General features: G+C 32.3%; 1 protein-coding gene and 1 long non-coding RNA gene across 5 annotated transcripts in view; one reads left to right on the top strand and one right to left on the bottom strand.

Moving 5' to 3' along the window:
• The window catches only part of LOC126857799 (protein madd-4), a 205070-nt gene that overhangs the window by 60162 nt on the left and 128095 nt on the right, over nucleotides 1–16813 (top strand). The window lies entirely within an intron of this gene.
• Nucleotides 1–16813, bottom strand: part of LOC126857891 (uncharacterized) — a 52073-nt gene that overhangs the window by 34398 nt on the left and 862 nt on the right. The gene's annotated exons all lie outside the window — the stretch shown is intronic.

Here is a 16813-nt window from a genome sequence, read left to right as displayed (position 1 = left end):
TGATCTGTATTTATATATCAATTCTAGATCTTAATGCCATTATTATACATGATTAATTACCTTGTTTTATTTAAGTAAAAATATAAGAATTAAATATATAAAATATAATAAAACTAAAATTGTAGTGTACAAAAAGATATCATTATCTTATTTTGATATATGCGCGAACAATATAGCTAGAGAGAAGAAAAAAATAGTAAACCTATTTTATTAAAATATCTGAATTATTTTACGAAAGAGGCATTGGCTCAAAATTTTTATTTTATAAAACCATATAAAATATATAAACTAAGGTAATTTTATTATTGTACTTTTATAAATTTGTTTTTAATCTTCAAAACACTGGCAACGTTATTTATACTACTGTTATATTTAATTATTTATAAAAATATAAAGTGTAAAAACGTTGATAGAAAGAAAGAGAGAGAGAGACAGATAGACAAACTGCGTTTCATTGAATTTTTGTGCATGCATACTGCGCGACTTATGACATTTGAAAACATCATAAAACATAATACCAAAGTTATAAAAGACGGTAAAATAGATTGCTTAGTAATTCTTGAAAAGATCAAATCCATTGAATCATTCGTAAAAGTTCAGACAGTTAAATTTATAAATGGCCATGTCATTCTTATTTCATAGCAAGATTTCTTCTACGCTATTAAATTGGTATTTGAAGATGCATATTCGACCTAAATTCTTTTGTGCATGAAATATTGTTGGCAGACGATAGCATGTACGACAATTTCGTAAATATCAAAGAAATATCAAAAGAATAAATCAATCGGGGAGCACCTATAAAGATCGAAACATTGCAAGCGATAGTGCAAGTTCATTCTTATCTTCATGCATTAATCTGCATTATTGGAAATTTAATGTGTAGGCAGAAATACGTCGACATATAACCTGAGTTATTTCGATTGATTCTTCATTTTATTCTCGTTCATTGCTCGTTGATTATGCAAATTTTAATTTAAAAACATAAAAATAAACTTTCGTATCTACTTAACATAAATATCATACATATGAAAAATCCAAAAAAATTTGTTTATATACAATTAAAAATGCACAATTCAAAATTTTTTATAAGATTTCATTATTTTTTCATAAGATTTATGATACACGTATACATATTTATGTCATATATGTATATATATATATTAATTTTAACTCTCTGACAAGCGGTTAATTAAAAATTATTTTAATAACATTATTAATATGTCAAAAGACATGCTATTTATGATTTTTTTATACATATTATCGTGGAAGAGATAAACTCGAAGGAATATATCCAAAAGTGCTCTATCCCTTCGAAGCTTATGATATTTAATTAAGACCAAGAGCTCACACAGACCGGTGCAGCTTGTATAGAATAAGTGCGGATCGTGTCCGTAAGTTTATCAGACTAGGGCTTCTAACGTAGCTAGTTCATGTAAAGAGAACGTGGGTACAAAGTGAAAGAAAGGAGAGTTCTCGACTCTGGAGTTGCTTATTTTAACAAGTGCCCGCGATAAAGTTCGCCGAGATTTAAGTCCACGACGGCGGATTACAACGCGCTAAAGTCAAGTACGGACTGTATATAGGGCAATCGATATCATTACGCGTGCACTATCTGTTGTGCATCTCTCTTTCGATCGTGGTTGTCATCGTCGACTGTATGTATACATATATTTTTTTTTTCTATCCTTATTGACCGAATTAATCAATAATATGCTTTTTTGTATTTATATACACGCGCGGACAAGATGTGCATTAATTAAACGCCGTGTAATCCGCAAAGGGGGAGAGTCGAGAGTCGGGGGGAATGCACGTGAGATGGTTTTGATTGTACTTATGACGACAGATTGTAGTAGAGACATTAACATTCAAATCATCCGATATTTTATCAATTCATATGTTCAATAATTCATAATTTGTACGCCATAATTGATAGCTTGAGTGCGAATAGAATCGCGATTATAATTATTTTATAATTATAATATTATATTTTATATACACTCGTAGATATTACATTAATTTAAAGCATTTTAGTATCATTATTGCATAGTAATAATTGATACTTAAAATTATTAATTCTTAAATAAAAATATAGATTAGGAGCTACGATTTAAAAAAAAATATACATTATATATATATATATTTAAAAATAATATTATTATATAAATGTTATAATATTATTAAATTAAATAAAAATTAAATATATAATTATATAGATCGGAAAAAATTTTGTTTATATAAAAATCTCTGCAGAAACAAAAACATTTGTAAACCGATAGTAGTTAGAATAAGATAGTTGTGGTATATGCAGTTTAGAATATTACGATAGGATTTTGAATAATGAAACAATAACGGCATGTGATTGAATTGCAGCAATATGCCTCGATATAACCATGATAATATAATTTATAATTCAACATTATAATTTTGATCAATTATATGGTACTGTATTAATAGTAAAATTCAATAGAACGCCACAACAAAGTGACTTGTAATACGCTAATAATTTAATATCTAGGTAATATAAATGTGCGTGAGTGCACGCATATACCGGAATCATCTTGCGGCGTATAATAAATTAAGAGAAAATTTATTATTTGATAATGTTAATATAAACACTATAATTATTTATTAAATTATTTATAAAATTATTTAACAATATAATAAAAAAAAACTTTTATATGCTTGAATCTTTCTAATCACACGTTATTTGTCGACATTCAAAATTTATTTTTTAATTAATAAAAAATAATTGCCGGTTTATTTTTTCAAATCAATAATTTGTAGTAATAAATCAATAATTACTTATCGATAATTTTTTTACTATTCAAGCTATATTGAAGACAATTAAAGTAATAGATAAAAGTAATAAATATATATATATTTAAACAGACTTTTTTTAAACTTGATATATTCTTATCTGCGATAAACATAACAAGTTTATTTTTTATCATAGATAAATGGCAGATACATCGAACACGTTACGTGACCAAACAACTGTGAGATTTATGCAGGCTAAATCTCCAACGCGCTTGTGTTTACGCATTAATACCATCCAGAGCTAAATAAAATCGATTGCGTCCACAGCATTGATTGCGTTGCTACACGTATGGGCTTGATATTTACAAGTGTACATCATAATTAGGCTCGCAATTCTATAACGCGTTCTGACGTAAGTTGGAATTGGTACTATTCGTTAGGATGGAAGATTAAGCAGACGAGTATGCAATTTATACGAATGCACACCGATGAATATCTGCTCCATTCGGATTTTACTAACCGCGGTTGTTGCGAAAGATTCTTCTAATACGCGTATACGCGTATTTTAATAGCGAACTAATATCTCGCATAGAAAAGCATCGGTTTTCGGATAATTTATAATTGCCAAAGCATCATAAAATAGTTTATCTTTATTAATTATTGATAAATTAATTATAATTATTTATGATAAATGTCATTTGTGTCTATAATTATTTTATAAAAGTTATTTTTAAACGTCTAAAGAAATTTCTAATTATTATTTATAATTTTTATAATGTTTTCGTTTGAGTCCTATAATATCACATATTATAGTAATTCAATTAAAATTTTTGTTTTTATATCAGTTAATTATTTTTTGTTTAGCTCTTCTAAGTTATTTAATTATTTTTTATATATAATAATTTCAATAACGTGTGATTACGCTTTGTCAGAATTGCAGACAAGTGATCGCAAGAATAAGTATTGTATAAAACGAATGACCCTGCTGTCATATGACGCAGGGTCTTACCTTGGTACGTTGTTAGCCTTCCGAGGGGATATTTATAATTTAATAGAAACTATTATAAGAAGGTAAAAGATAGACATGGGCATAAAAAGAAGATTATTTACGTTTTTCTCAGTATCCATTCACCTCGACCTACTTTCTTCCGGTTGACTTTCCGATTTCACCATTATTTATATTTTCCTCTTGATGCGCCGGCTGTTTCCAAGGATCCGAGCCGGCTGTCGTCCTTGCATCGAGGTACAACCCTTTGCGGAAGCACTATCCGTTCATCCTCGTTTCTTTCCACGGCTACACCGTAAACACGTAAGCGCGTCAAGCTCGTCAAGCTCGATGCTAAAATAAAACTCCGACAACTGACGATGTAAGCTTCGCAAAATCCTTAGCCACTTATTTATGAACAAAATTAAACGTTGATGTGCATCTCATGTTGCAGAACACGCTCTATTATACATATTTTATATTTGCAGATATTGTGAAACTGAATGTGCGCCTTTGTTAATCTTTCAAAGTCTTCTAAAAAAGATCTTTAAAAAAATATATTTTTAGTACATTATTATACATAACAAAATCATCATCATAAAAAAATTCTAATTAATGGTTGATTAATAATTAATTATTACTCTACGTGTAAAAAATTTTGTAATTGTTTCTACACATCGTTTCATTATATCTTTTATTTAATAAATCCAGCAGTATTGTATTTTATATATTAATTTAGTTTTTTTATATAATTATATTAATTATTGAATCTCTCTTCTCTTTTTCTCTGTTCTAATATTTGAATATTTATTCCATAATGTTAGCTTATATGAATGAGACTTCAACGACTCAAATATTTTTTTTCTTTCTGTATGTAAGTATATCTCTTGGTTTTTGTGGCGAGCCTATTTGACTTGATGCCTTACGTATGTAAGGCACCTTCTTCGCGTCGCCCCAAAGGCACGTTAAATTTTCTAAGGTATTCTCTCAGCCTTTACGACGGATTCTTATGCGACCAGATGTATTTGGATTCAACATACATCGCATCACTGGTTACACGATATTTTTTCCTTTTACCACTTCGTATTTTTCTGTCTCCGCGAAAGGCACCTTACGAAAATAGATAATATTTTTTGAAATAAAAATACACCATTGAAGACCGATTTTTGTCCCTTCAAACGACTCGACTTCATGTGAACGAATTTTGCGAAATTATCAATCTCCGCCTAATATAATTAGCCGGAGATTGACAGAACGGGAATGGTCGTTGAAATGATGTTATCACCTTTAAACGTGGAGCGCGATATTATAACATGTTTTCTAAAAGATAAAAATAATTATATCCCTCAATGTTTACATAATATTTTTGCGCATATCTGTTATAGTCACACAACTTTTTATACATATATACTAATTTTATTATACCACTTTGCTTGTGTCCTTAAAATCTCTTCATGTTTTCGTTAAGAAGATAAAGAAAGGATTATGAGTTATTCTCATTTTACATCTCACCATTTCCGAAATCCCGGCTACGCATCTAGATCTACCGATAAGAAATCCGGATCCTAGAATCGAGAATTTGCTAGTGCAAATTGCAACGAGAACTTCTTGTTTTTCTTACACGAAGGTAAATTTACGCTTACATGTCTGTCTGACATGTTCTACATTGCAACGCTCTACATTGTGGATTCCGCGGCTTTTGGCTTAACTTTCCTTGAGTTATAACTGTTCCAAGTGAAATTCTGAGTTGGCAAAAGTTTTTCCTATATATTGGCCAGACGAGTTTCCACTGTGTATCTTTCTAATATAATAGCGTTATAGCCATATATGAATCGATTATATTAAAATGAATTTTTTATCAGCGTTCTACAAGGCATTAGGCGGTATTAACATCAATTTTTTTACACTTTTTGCAAAATGTGATACATATTTTTATTTATTTATTAAAATACTTTTTCGGACATTACGTTTTTTTATATCCAAAAGCTTGTTGCATAATAGAATATGTAAAATGCAGTTACATTAAATATTATTTCGTGTAAATAAATTATGTGTGAGAAAGTTTTGTCATGATTGATCATCCGAACGCGGAATTAGTATCGCAGCTTTTATAGCTTCTTAGAGTTATAATTTTTGTTAAAGCTGCGACGAATATAAGATAGAAGAAAGTTTTGTATAGACAAAACTATAGACAAAAATATTGTTTAATTATTGCCTGTCTGGAAATAATCGAAGAGCGATTAAGAATATAAATTTTTATTCTAATAATTCCTTCGTACGCGCACACGAATTAATTAGTAGCGAAATTTTAATGAGAGGTAAAATGCGAAATTTCCTTTCTCTTCGATGTCCGATTTCCGTCCTTTTTTTTCTGCTATCTTTAAGCGGAAAGCTGAAATGTGGCGAGTCTCTCGCAGCTATTATCCTTTGGGCAGTTTTCCACTTAGTTACTGCTGGCGCACGGTTGCACGGCAGGTGGGAAAGCGGAAGGAAGTACAGGAAGGCAAAGTGGGACACGCGCGGAACTCTGGCAAAGCCACAGGACGACGAAGAGAGATATCCGTGTGTCTGCCCTCTGGGGTCGCCGCGCGCGAGAAGATGACTCTCCTCTTCGTTCCCTCTTTCTTTTTCCCATCCTCGCTTTCATTTCGTCCTCCCTCTTCAGGTCGTAATTGAGCGGACGATCTTAACGCTCCAACGACCACGAATGGCTCACCCCACTGGCCACCCTCTAACCGCTCGTCGTGGAAGTGTTTCACGAGCCTCGACGGGACGGCGCTTCGCAGTTTGTGGTCTGCGCGCGGGCTCAAGCTTCGTCCGGAATCTCGATTCGTTCTTCCTTCATTGACGTGACTATCCTGGGACGTGTGTGGGCGTTAGGGCGTCCCATCCGAGAGAAATCTGATACCTTACATCTATAGCGAAATATTATCTTCGTTTTATGAGGAATTAATCTTTCTTTCGAGGAAGAGCTTTATATTCGGCTGATTTTTGACATTTAAATGATTTCTCTTTCATAATGGGAAGGAATCTGCTGCTTTCCATTATTTTTATTTTTAAGAAATCGGAGATGGAAATTTTTAAATCGTACAGCCACACGTTTGAGCTTTATGACCAGTGATGCATTAATTTGACTAAAATTTTTTCCGTATTTCTTTTTCATCTTTTTATTATGAGTTTTGTGAGCTGCCTGAAAAACTGCTTGCTGTTTAAATTAAATCCTTTTGATCACGAAAACTGAGTAAACGGTAAAATATAGCTTGGACTTGCGCATTCGAAAACTTCCGATGAGGAACTTTCACGCTAAAGTCGAAACTCGGGAAGATCCACGATACCACCGCGAGGATAGTTTCCTTAATCGACCGAAAGAAGCCTTTCAATAAGTCGTGGAATAAAAGGACAATGGCGCGGGCGTGGGAAGTAAGGGGAAAGAAGACGAAGGGCAGAGAGAGAGAGAGAGAGAGAGAGAGAAGAGAACCGATCATGGGACAGGGAAGAGCGGCTTTCACGACACAAATTCTGTGTAACCGAGAGACTAACTCTTTTAATAGTTCGTTGGTCACGCTAACTTCCTTTTTTAGCGGCGTGTTCTCGTTTTCCGTTCTTGCCACCCGCATTAGCGAGAGAGGACGATCGCCAAACAGCTATATAGAGAAACGAGAAAGCCAGAGGGCTACGGTTTACTCCGGTAAACTCCAACTTTCTTACCGACAGCTAACTTTGGTGTAGTGAACTACGTCAAGTTCCACCTTGGCTTTTTCTACGGGCTTCGCCCTCATCCTGAAAGAATTCTAGGACATCCGCGAATCCCTTAAGAGCCGGGCGACGATTAACTATGGTCTTCATTGAACGCATCTAGAATAAATATGGGTCTTGTCTTATCGTATTTGGACCTTTACATGCATCTTGAATCTTTGTCATATTCATTAATTCTTAATCCTTTTCTTCGTTGACATCTTAATGAATTAATAGTAAAGATATATGTATGAATATTTTTTTGACAAGCTTGTCGAATTACGTTGCAAATAATGATTAATATATAGATATTGTTCATATTTCGTTTGCTCAAAGTTATACTGATTATATTTATTTCTTTAATATCGTTCTCTTTCTCTTTCTTTTTCACATAGTTGATTTTGGATGGAATTTTCTTATAACATTATTTTAAATAAATTTAAAACTTGTGAAAAGTATTCTTCCAAACACTTCTTTAGATAAATTAAAAATTTGTGAGAAGTATTTCTCTCCGAGCAAATTTATTTAGGAATATTTTTTATCTAGGTACGTAGAATTTATTTTCGTAAAGTAGCTCGTGTATTGATCTATTACTTGGCAACGTGGACTTTTTTCATCGCCAAATTGGTCTTCCGACTGGTAGCGAAACTTCGTTAAAGCGCGACGTTAATTGCATTCAAAACGTTTCCACCCGCAGATTGTCACTGCAATGGCGGCAGTTCGCGGACAACCACCGTTTAATTACAACTTGCCGAAGAATACGCCATTTCGCGAAAGAGAAAGAGAGGTCGAGAGAAATGGAAATTATAATTATTAAATTCACCGTTGTTCACAAAGTTCAGAAAGAGAGAAGGAAATCGAATTTCGAAGTTTGTCGAAAAAATACAGTAACTCGACTAATGATTTGAGCGGATTAAAAATGTCGTAAATTCAGTATTCTTATCGATGATAATGCAATATTTTCTTTGACGTGACAATTATCACTAACTATATATAATAACCGGAAATTAAATTTCCGGCTATTTAAAATAAAATTAAAAAGAAAGGGAAAAAATGGAGAAAATAGATTCAGTTATTAATACGTATGCATTTGCTTTACTTTGGCATATTCTTGTCAATTGTCTGAATAAAACATTCTTATTTGATATTACCTCATCATTTATCTCTTATATACTGCGTTTTATTTATAAATAATAAATTTGCTTGTTCGATATGGATTTTTACATAATTTGCACGATTTATTCTTGTTACTTTTGCTACAAAAAAAAAAGAATTATGCTTTTTTACAAAATATAAAATTTGCTTAAACTCTGTTGCATTTGTTAATGGATTAATTTTTTACGTGACATTTTTGAAAAGCGTTTCGAAAACAAAGTCGCCGCATACCGCGTAAATAAACTTTTGCAGATACTTTTTTCTTCTTCACTCTCTCTCTCTCTCTCTCTCTCTCTTGTTGTACATCAAAGGGAGAAATTTCTTTGAAGTTCGAGAACATTATTCGGGAGAGAGCGATCTTTTTTCTTTTGTGCAACAGTCACTCGACATGCAAATACGCTAAAGATGAAACATTGATCGACACAATGCGATCGCTTCACGCAAACGGAAAAAAGAAGCATCAATAAAGGAATGCAATTTGCGAGCAATCGGCACCGGCGATGCGGCCAAAAGCACAGAGACGTACGTTGCTCTGAAAGTTGCTCTCGCAAACTCGCGAATCAACCGTCGTAGTTCAGGCAAGACTGGATATCTCCTGAGGGACGCGCCGCCCGCGTCTTTACTCATGCCTGAAACTTTACTCAGGTCTGTTCCTAATCCCATTTCGCTTCCCTTTCCTGCCGGATTCTCGGTCATGTCTCTTTATTCGTCCTACTACTCTTATCTTTAGTAAAATTTATCTCAATTCCGTGTCATTCTTAACGAGATCTTTTATTTTCACTTTGTTTTGGACGTGTTTTTTTTTTCTCTTGAAAAAAATGATCGGTGAAGAATTTCACTTATAACTAATAATAAATTCTGCCTTACAATTTTTAAATATTCCTGATATTTTAATTGCAACAATTAATCTTTCTTTTATATACTTTCTATATTTCTTTAATTTAAGTAATTAATTTTCTTTAATTTAATTAATTTATTAATTTTGATAATTATCCGTAATGATCGTTTCAAAACTAAATTAATTTACTTTGGTATAACTGGATCTCGTCTAATTGAGTTTGTATAGAGCTGGATTATTTTAAGCCATAAGTAATTAAACATAAAGAAGAGATTTCTTAAAATCCAACATCCAAATAAAAAATATTTGGGATATGCATGTTTTGTTAAATTAAAATCAATCAGTTATATCATGAATTCTCTGCTATTAAATAGGTCGCGGTGACGTAACTTTACAGTTGGAATGTAGCGTGATGCTTGTTGAGTTTCTCGCTATCTATTTCGAAGTTGCAAGTACATTACTCAGTAGTGGCATGTTGAGAAGTAAGATTGCGTTTTGCATTTTCAATGAGGTTTGCACTTTATAGATAATAGCAGATTCCAAAGTGAGCCACACATTACAAACATCTTTTTATCAATTAGTTTATTTTGGAATGTAATAAATCTCACAAATTAAATATTAAATAAATAACAAATTAATGGAGGATAAATAAATTATTGTACAACACAGGTAGATGTTTCAAATAGTTAATAGAGTTAATAACGAAATTCTGCTGAAACTCTGCTGACAATTTTCATATTAAATTATATGTTAACATTTATATTTTAGATCATTATATATAGGGTGAATCATTAAACAACATGTTACAAGCTAATATTTCTGAAACTAAATGAGATGAGATTCTTATTTTCCAGCAACGTATTATCAAAGGGATCATTTAAAGTAAAAATGGAATTTCTCACTGCAATTATTACTGCAAAATTATTGATTTTAAAATTAGGATTTTACATCTCGTTCAGTTTTAAATATTATTCTGTAACACCTTTAATGGATTCAGCCTGTATTATATAATTTTGCACGATAATTCTGTTAACTTTCGAATGTGACACAGAATAAATTAATAAATTAACAGGATAATTTAATGAATATCATCGCGGATAATGCAATAAACATTATCGGGCATTTTCGAATATGTATTTATGGTCGTAATAATGCGTTGCGGTCACAACGTTTCGTTCGCGAATGATACCCCATGCATTTTATATAAATGCATGGAGTTATGCAGGTCGTGGGGTTAATTGACTTATTCTCCACGGATCTCACTCGGCTTCTTTAACTATTCCCGAGTCATCTAGTCCCTTCTCGCCACACTTCGCCGCACCACTTCGTTTTCTCTCGTACCTAGGTACTTGGCACTTCCGTTACAGTACGACGGTTGCCGCTATTCGCGAAGTCAGACAATCCCGCGGAATACTAAGCGTCATCATTTGGCACGCCGTCTACACGGATGCATCCAAGTTTTCCCCTCGCGTTCTACGTACACCTTTTAGCCCGCTTCTGTCTTTTTTTCGTCTTTTTCGACTCTGTTTCTTTCTCTCTCTCTCTTTCTTGGCACGAATATTTTATTTGCACTGCAGATCTTCGAGAGGATCGGCCGCGTCTCCGTTCCTCCGTATTGATTTCGCTTCTCTCTGAAAATCCGCGCCAACGTCGTATAGCGCGTTTTTCTTTCGCATTTATTTTTAAAATTCAACTTTCGGCCAAACTTAAATTTATGGATTCGGTTGTGTGTGTGAATTCAAGTAATGGCGAGCAACCTTCCAACTTTTTGCAGCAAACTGACGCACTGGATAAATTTATTTCTCAGTTCTCCAACGGACGCCGAAACTATCCTGTCCGTATTTGCTTAATCATGCTTTCAACTATTTACAGAGGTAATTTGTAAAACTTTATAACAATCATTTATATATCAGAATCATCTAATTGAGTTGTAGTTTCCTTTTAAATGAGTTTTCGCACGTGAATATATTTTTTACTTGTCGATTTGATAATGTCCAGTCCCGTCATGATAGCACACATTCTCTTTACATACAAAATTTAAATCGTATAAAGTTTTTCCACGCTTGTACCTAAATGCACGTGCTTGGAATCAGCTTTTGTAATCCGATGTGACGATTCCCGCCCTCGTTGTGTGAGAACCACGCATGTAGTCCATAGAATTTCCACAGTTCCATGCTCTTAAAGCGTAAGTATCCATGTCATTCGACGCAGAACAACTTGAACACGGCTTTATGATCCCACCGCGACTATTTCTAAGAGCCACTCGAACCATGAAACAGGGATCGCGTCGCTGTGGCCGTGATTTTTCTCAATGAAAAACAACTTTCCGAAACACTCGCTAAACACACTGGATAGTCTCCCATACTTCGATAATCTACGGTAATACGATTGTGCCTCGCGGCGACTATCCGGATATCGATGATATGATCGATATTTTCGAAGTGGAAAAAAAAAAAAAAATCAAAGTAACTCCGCGATGGCGAGCGCGTCATTGGCAGCGGCCCATCTTCTTCCTCTCCTCTGGTTACTTTCGCGATATTATTCTTTGGGATTTGTTCGCCGTAAAGTCTTTATTAAAAATCGGTATCTTTCGACAACCACGCAAAGTTTTAAGTCGATTTTTTTTCCGATATCTTCCTCATCCATTACCAACTCTCGCGTGCTTTTCCTCTGTGCGATCTGTTACATGTTCTTCTTATTTCTTACAGTCGATGAAACGATCTTAGAAATTTCATATAAAAATGTAAAGAGCATTGCTGTTTAACAAGATAGCGAGAAATGCATTGAACACGAGCATCTCTTGCAATTGACGAAGCTACGTGTTTTATGATCGAAATTATTTATAGGAAAAATATTAGTGTATTAATTTAAATGTCAGACTATTAAAGTAAGAGCATAGATTCTTTGAACAATCATTTACTTTATAATATATTATTTTGTGTTATTTTAGTACAATACAGCTATATGAAACCAGTTGTATGTTGCAAATGCAGATAAGAGCTTTCACATTTTATTTTGCACAGAACAAGCATATTAATTCTTCTCTCGTTAAATTATGCAACATTATTTTTACTTGCCATTCATTTATTCTTCCATCACACGTTTTTGAGAACTGATCTTACAGCAACATAGCAAACGTTATTTTAATGAATTAAATATATTATTAATATTTGAATGTGTGTGAATAGCTGTAGCATTCAGGATAAATATTGTTATTAATAATAATTTATCATTGCATTTGACGATGTATTTTATAACGTGTTGCATTATTTAGTACACATTGCCTCATGCCATGGACACCGTTGAAAAATTGATATTGTTGTAGAGAGAGGGAGAGAGATTTATGATTACATGGAATGTAGGATTGCGAATGTCATAATTACGAGAAAATGACTGTAGAAAGACTTTATATGATTTAAAGCTTATCACATTTTCCGAGTTACATCGGATATATTTTCCGCTGTAGCCAACTTTGATAAGCCTCGCAGTTCCCGTTTTAGCTTCCATTCTACATTCTCATTTTGTCGTTCCAAATTCTTTTTCCTACTACTTTACGACAATCTCAGTTGAAATCTTCGAAACTTCGTGCCAGCATGGCCGGCCACGCGAACATGAACGGCTGCTATTTTCCGCGATTATTGTTCCTATCTCTCTTTCGTCTCATTTTTCTCGGGCACTCCCGCAGGTCTCTGGTAACATGTGGCATCGCCGTTTCCCCAACTTCCCAATAACATCAGCACGGCGGTTCTCGGTCGTTTTATTTTAATTGAGAAGTTATTGCAAAGCGTTTGGGATGAATGGCGAGTTTTACGCGTGTGTATGTATTTACCGAATTTTATGAATATAATTTTACAGTCATTTTTTTCATCTTACGATTACCTATAAAATATCATAAGTATTGCACATCGTGGAATTTTTTCGAATCGTAATTTTTTTTAATTATCGAATTTCATAAGAATGAATGATATTTAAATATAGAAATATTATAATAATTATGAAATCATTTTATATCAAATTTCCTGTTCGGTTTATTAATTAAATGATTTTACTACGGACATTATTTCGCGAAAGTTTTTCGCGAAATTTCGCTAATATTGTATCATATGTCATATCGACAAATCATACATGTCCGATCATTTTATGAAGTTCTGAAATCATTAAGTATTAAAGCACTCTTTTTAAATTAAATAGACTCGACATGAAAATACATATTTAATAAGTTTTTATATTTAACGTGAAAAAATTGATTATTTATGTCATAACGAATATTTTTTATAGTCATTTAATAAAATTTTTAAGATTGTGTATAAAAGAGAGTTAACAATAAAAGTTTGATTACATTAAACTAAAAATTTATATATTTATTTACTTTTACATAAATAAAATTATGAGTTTGCAATAGCCAATTTTAATATTTTAAATTATGATAGATATAAAAATTTTTATTTAATTTTTTTATACATATATCCGTTTTATTTTTTCTTTCTTTCATTTTATATTATGTCTTCTTTTTTATTATATTTATCAAATTTAATTTTTGAATTAAAAATCATCAAATAATAATTAGTATTACATCCGGAGAAGGTATTAATTATATTATTTCGTTTTGTTTATGTCTACGTTTGATTTTTGACGGGCGCGATAAAGATAATAAATGATTATTTGTTCGCTGAATCCCTAAACAAATGTATATAATAATTTAGCTATTTGTAAATACAGTGAGCATTTCGAAAACCATTGCATTGATATCGATCGTTGTTATGTAGGTGATATTAATAACGAAGCTATATTCGTAATTATGTTGCATTCATATACAGGATGCTTAATACGCTTGCACATTTCGGCGATTCACTGACCACTAATTGGATAATGAAAGTACGGATTCTTTATTCTTGGAAATTTCAAAGAGAATTGCGGCATTTGCGCACATTACAAGATAGGCTTAATTTTACTTCAATTTTTTTCTTTTTTTTTTGTCGTTAATGGCACATATGTTATATTTAATATTCTATCTTATCATGATTCTAGATGCTACATAATTTTAAGGTCTCTTTTAAAATCAAGAACGAAAGAAAGTTATCAAAGAGAGCTATCTAAGCGGGCGACCAAAAGTTAAAGAATGCGCTACAAATTTCAACGCGTGAATTTAATTTGCAGAGACACGCTGTCTGGCTATTGATATTTCTAAAAAAAAGATTATAAAAATAATCATGCCAGTACAATTGATGTAATTGAAATTTGTATAGATTAGAGTTATCTACTTTTCATCGCTCGCGCTAAAAATAATATAATATTAGGCAGAATTAAAGTAAAATTAATTATTAAAAATGTTATTCGGTTGTGAGATAAACATATATAGTTATTAAAATTATATTATTAAATTCGAACTTTTTGCGGATAAACCAAAATTCGATTCTTTATTACATCTTTTCCGAAACATTACACATTTTTCATCACTGAAATACTGCACGCGCGAAATAATATATAAATATATATAATTATAATTATACATGAAATTAAAAATTTTTTAGAAATCATTTATTTTCTACAAAATTTTTTATATCAATCATTTATTGAAATTTAATTTTTAATTTAGATACAAATAGTCAAGAAACTATGTGAATTATGTATTTTTCTTGGAAAATTAATACGTTTTACAAGAGAGAGAGAGAGATTATATTTTACTGTATTTTACTTACTTCACGATATAATTGTTTCATACGTACTATATAAAATTGAAATACATTGTTCATTACATGAGAGCGTAATCCGTTTGCTATCCAGATACAATTTGTTAGATGAGTAACGATCCAGCGTAAATAACCGATGCAATCATATTTCTCTTATCAAGACACTTTCGAAGCCATTAGAAGATATGTTGCGGAATCATTGATCTGTATCATCGTGATTTTGTAGGCGTTATCAAGGTTATTACTCGCGTCCACGGCGCATTTCCAAACCATGGCGCATTGCATTAAAGCGAGTTAATATGCGCTTCAATGTAATGGCAACGTATTGGAATTTGCTCCTCTCGACGCGCAACGCGCGTCATTATCGGCGATAGGATCAACAATTATAAAACCCCACAGAGGGAAAATACGTAACATCATGTTACACTCACGCTTCTTGCAATCTATCAATTAAGTGATGGATATAGAATCTATTGTGAAAATTGTTCACATAATATGGACAGATTTGATCGATGTATAGATATATGGCGAGAGAATGCCATCCAAAAATATCCGCGTATGAAATATCTTGAAATAAGTTGAAAACTTTTTTTGTGTGCGCCACCATATCTTTTATTATGTAAAAAGAGAATCGAAATTTTTATATCAACTTTAAAAAGAGCAAAAGCTCGATGCAATTAAAAATGCGAAAAATTATGATCGCTATTGTTATCTCCATAGATGTGAATAACCAATGTTATAAATTGCGATTCCGTACTATTAACAGCAGACAAGAACAAATTTGCATTTTCTATAAATAAATGTATACATTTATATGTTTGGATATCCATGCATATAGCGAAGTATTATATTCATACAGTTTATTCCAGAGAGAGAGAGAGAGAGAGAGAGAGAGAGAGAACCAAGAGCATAAACCTGACGATACAAGAGAGGCGAGCGTTAATTAACCAACTTTCCACGAATATGCAGCTGCAACGGCTCGTCTCTTGACTATTCTACTTGACTGTCGCGCTTTAATCGCAATCGGAATATAAAGCTCGTTTATTAGATCGTAGTGTTACGTATGACGGAAACTTGCACCCGGCGGCTCGATCAATGAAAAAGAAAACGTTTATAATTCCACTCGATTGACGATGCAGCCAATGCATCGGACGTTTCACAATGCGCCTGTAATTTCCACGCAAATATAATACCAAAGTAGCAGTCGTGCTCCGCGCTGCTAACTAGCGCTATTCATGTTGCGAGTAAATTTCGATTTTATATTTTCCTAGCGGATTTATTTTATTACAGCTACAGAGCTAGTATAGTTAAAATAATTTGTTTTCTAACGTCGCAGATCTATCGAATTACATTTTACACACAGAAACTGGGAATATCAAGCTTAATTTATGCAAATGTTGCATAAATCAATCAATGATAAAATTTACTTTTTTCATTAAATGAATTTTTTAAAAGAAATTTTATTTAAAAAAATTTTATTATTAAAATATTGAATATTTTAATAAAATAAATATTATAATAAATAATAATTCCTCATTTAGTTTTTGTACATTTAATGTTCTTTGCAAAAAAGTAAGAAGTAATTATGGATATTTTAATTAGATAAACAGAAATGGAACAGAAAGTCTTTTTTATATAATACTTGCCGTATTT

This window comes from Cataglyphis hispanica, chromosome 23 (genome assembly GCF_021464435.1).
Source record: "Cataglyphis hispanica isolate Lineage 1 chromosome 23, ULB_Chis1_1.0, whole genome shotgun sequence".
Classification (NCBI taxonomy): Eukaryota; Metazoa; Arthropoda; class Insecta; order Hymenoptera; family Formicidae; genus Cataglyphis; species Cataglyphis hispanica.
The sequence above is the reverse complement of the archived record's forward strand: the minus strand, read 5'-3'. Positions and strand labels throughout refer to the sequence as shown.